A 4,343-nucleotide genomic window follows, 5' to 3' on the forward strand; every position below is an offset into this window, starting at 1 on the left:
AAAAATTTTTTTTTTTTTTTTTTTTTTTTTTTTTTTTTTTTTTTTTTTTAGAGAGAGAGAGAGAGAGAGAATTTTAATATTTATTTTTTTAGTTTTCGGCGGACACAACATCTTTGTTTGTATGTGGTGCTGAGGATCGAACCCGGGCCGCACGCATGCCAGGCAAGAGCGCTACTGCTTGAGCCACATCCCCAGCCCCCCAAATTTTCTTTCTTACTGTAGCCTGTAATTATCTGTAATTTATATTATACAAATATTTGTTGTGTAGAGTAATCATTACCTATTAAGTCTCCAGTTACCTTTTACATATGTTAAAATTATGCCCTTTAGCATTTCCTTTTAATTATACTTCTATTTTTGATGAATATATTTTTGCACATTTTATAATATATTAAGTGAAACATCTCAATTGATTTGATAATTACTTCTGTATTAACTGAAATATCTCAATTGCTGTATTAATTGCTCCTATGTTTTTATTTTAAAAAGTGCTTGACAAGGGCTGGGGATGTGGCTCAAGCTGTAGTGCGCTCACCTGGCATGTGCGGGGCACTGGGTTCGATCCTCAGCACCACATACAAATAAAATAAAGATGTTGTATCCACCAAAAACTAAAAAATATATGTATTTTAAAAATTCTCTCTCTCTCTCTCTCTCTCTCTCTCTCTCTCTCCCCCCCCCTTTCTCTTTAAAAAAAAAGAAAAAGTGCTTGAGTAACCTGAGATCAGTTATTGTTTTCTGGCTTCATTATTACATATTTAGCCATTGTTGTTTATAGACTTAATGTAAAGTAATAGCTTTTTTTTCCCAGAAAAATAATAACTGTACCTGGAAATTGCTGAATAATCAATGCACACAAAGTTGATTGATTGATTTCCAGACCTCTTTTTTATACTTTCCTAGCTAAATTATTTTTTTTTAAATTTCCTAAGTCATTGAGATTTTAATTGTCTTAACATAAATCAAATTATAGGCTTCTTAGGGAAGAAGTGGCTTTTATACAATATTTATTTTCTATTATCCAGGATGAAAATGATATATTTGCACATTTAAATGTCATATTTTCCACTTATATTTATAGTAAATGCTTTCAGAAGACTTGTGTTTCTATTACTATGTCTATCCCTTCTGAATTCTAACTAGTAGAGCACTGGAGAATAAACACACATCTAAAAACAAGACTATACACCAGGAAAACTGAAAAAATCACTAAAAGAAATGAGAATTAATGTGAGATCATTAGTCACTGGATTCAAAAAGAAAGGAAAAATTTGATATCCTTTCTATTTAAAAAAATAATAAAAAGATATAATAATACACTATTTTATTCACAGTAGACACACATATATACTCACATTAAAAATTAAGTTCACAGATTAAAAGAAATAAATGGTATACATAGGTAAGTATTGTTATCAATTATCTCCTTTGTTCTATTTGGTGTGAGTTCACTCATAAAGGAAATATTATATTGTTATAGTTTAGATATTAAGGGTTTCCCAAAAGCTCATATGTGAGACATTGCAAGACATTTTAGAGGTAAAATGATTGGGTTATTAAAGACTTAACCTAATCTGTACATGAGCTACCTTAAAGGGATTATCTGAGTGGTTGAAGGAGATGAGTCATTGGGGCATATCTTGGGGTATATACTTGGTCAGTGGGAGAGGCAGAATATTCTCTTTTTCTGCTTTCTGGTGTCATGCCCTGAGCTGCTTTCCCCCACCACACTCTCTTCCATAATGCCCTGCTTTACCATAGACCCTGAGAAATGTAGTCATTTATGGACTAAGACCTCTGAAACCATGAGTGCCAAAAAACTTTTCCTCCTCTAAAATTGTTGTCAGGGCTTTTGATCAACAGCAGTGAAAATGCTGGCTAAATAAAAATGGCACCTAGAAGTGGCATCATTGCTATGACCATGTGATTCAGAAACTTTTTGAGATTTGGGGAATTTATGGGAGGAAATTTGAAAAACTCAGAGCTCTAAGCTGAAAAAGATTTAAAATATTGTAGGCAGAGCTTAATGGCAAATCTAGTGGGAGCTCAGAAGATCAGAATACTAATAGGACTGCAGATAGTAAAGACTGGGCTCATGAGGTTTCAGAGGAAAATAGGGATTCTATTGAAAATTGGAATAGAGGCCATTCATGCTATGTTCTAGTTAAGAAGTGTTCTACATTTTTGTCTGTGCTCTGAGATTTTCTGTGAGACTGAATTTAAATGTGATTAATCTGGTGGAGGAAATTACATGACATGTGGTATCAATATTGCTGGCAGGGAGTCTCAGCTGAAGCAGACACTTCTGTGGAGCAAGGCAGTAGGAGTACCACCAGAGGTGGCACCAGGATCTCCGGCTCGGGGGAGGGGGTTGCAGGACCAGGAGGAGGGGAGGGGTCGATGCTGAAAGCCATGGCACAACCCAGTCCAGAAGCTACCAGAGAAACATCAGAGAACAATCGAAGATTTCAACAAATTCTGTAGTTTTGTTTTGGCCTATGCTGGTTACATTCCCCGCCCTCCCCCACAGCAAAGAGGTAGAGACAGGAGAACTACTACCTTGAGGTGGGATTGTATTAATATTTACAGGAGGAACCTACCTGAAATGATATATAAAACTGGTAAAGTAATGGCCAGCCTCTGGCTCCAGTTCTTCATTGTGTGGTGAGAGTGTGGTGGACAGTGCTGGCCAGGACTCAGCCCCTCTGATCTTTGAACCATCCATACCTTGGTTAAAAAAGCAAAATGGTCTAAGAGAAGGGCAGTTCAAGCAAGTAGCGCTCATCCTAGACCCCCAAGGTCCACCTTCTCATGTATGCAGGCTCTTGATAGATCACCGTGCTTGAGAAAATGAAGCTCAAGGACTCTCTCTTTGATTTTCATGGGCCCAAAGTGGCATCTCCATGGTCACCCATATCTCTGACACAAACCTCCTGGTACCCTGCTGCTCTCCCCACAGTATGCCTTTCCCAGGGAGATCTCTCTCAGCTTCGAAAGAAGGACCAAAAGAACTGAAAGTTGGGGCCAGGAGGTGGGGCTGGTTTGGGAGTGCTTCGGAGGCCTCTGTCAAGTCCTGGGGATGGGGAAAAGAAGTCTTGAATTAAGAAGAGCAAGAAGCAGAAGTTGAAAAAGGCTGAGCAGGGGAGGTGGGGGGAAAAAAGATTCCCACCACCTGGCCCTCCCCAGGCACCCCCCAGTGATACAGACTCTGAACAGGAGGAGGAGGAGAAAGAAGAAGAAAGAAAGAGGAAGAGATGGCAGCAGTGGTAGGGGGTGAAACCCCAGCCCCTGTGCTCCTAAAACCCCCTGAGGCACCTAGGCCTCCTGCCTCAGTGCATCCGAAGGAGCCCCTCACACTGACAATGAAAGCAAAGAGGTGGGCAGCACTGAAAGAACCAAGATAGAGATGCCAGCTCCAGTGAAGGCAAGATGTGGGCCATGGATGAAGACATCACGGTAGAATCAGTTGGTGACTCATGGGATGTGATCATTTGTTACTGCTAGAAGCCCTTTGCAGGGTGTCCCATGATTGAGTGCAATCTGTGTGGGACTTGGACCCACCTCTCCTGCTAAGATCAAGAATACCAATGTCCCTGACTTCTTTTATTGTCAGAAGTGTGAGGAACTGTGTGCGGCCAGAGACCCAGCAAATTAGGGGGCTTCCCAAATCTGGAGAGCCCTGACTTTTCTAAACTGCAACTTGAAAATGACAACATTACTTGTGAACTGAGGCTCAGGGTCCTCAGTCTGTTCCCCAGGAGCTCGGATACGGTCCTTATTTCAGGGCAGAAATTCCCAAAGGAGACTGTTTGGAATGGAAATGAGTGGCTTTCTCCCTATTCTATGCACTTGAAATTGGACATATTGTAGTTGGGGGAAGGAAGCTGTCTAGGTCTATAGACACAAAATGTCTCTCCCTTGGACCTCCCATCCCTCACTTTTTGAGACAGAAGTGGGACAGTTGTCTATAAAACTAGTGTAAATATTATATATTCATATATAGATATGGATATAGATATATATAGAGAGATAGCAGGTTTTAGCCACAATTATTGTGATAATCAGGAGCAGAATGTAAAGCTTTCAAAGATGTGAAAAGTTGGCAGTTTGGCCAGAAAAACTGCAAGTAAAATTTGGGCTTAGGAAATTGTGTTTGTTAAATACATTGTGATCACTAAAGAAATGCTAATTGCTTCACCCAGAATTAATTGGAAAGATGTATTGAGGACAGCTCAGGAATTGGCAAGTCTATATCCATCTCAGGCTCTAGGATGTAAAAGTACAAAATCCTTTGAGCAAAGATCAGTGGGGCACCACCCTAGTTGCACAGGGAACCCTAGGAA

The 4,343-nt window shown here is 39.9% G+C and overlaps 1 pseudogene; it reads left to right on the forward strand.

Moving 5' to 3' along the window:
• Positions 1–3,683, forward strand: part of LOC107158455 — a 46,028-nt pseudogene extending 42,345 nt beyond the window's left edge.
• Positions 3,684–4,343: the final 660 nt, after the last annotated feature.

The sequence above is a fragment of the Marmota marmota genome, unplaced genomic scaffold (genome assembly GCF_001458135.2).
Source record: "Marmota marmota marmota unplaced genomic scaffold, marMar, whole genome shotgun sequence".
In the NCBI taxonomy this organism is placed as follows: domain Eukaryota; kingdom Metazoa; phylum Chordata; class Mammalia; order Rodentia; family Sciuridae; genus Marmota; species Marmota marmota.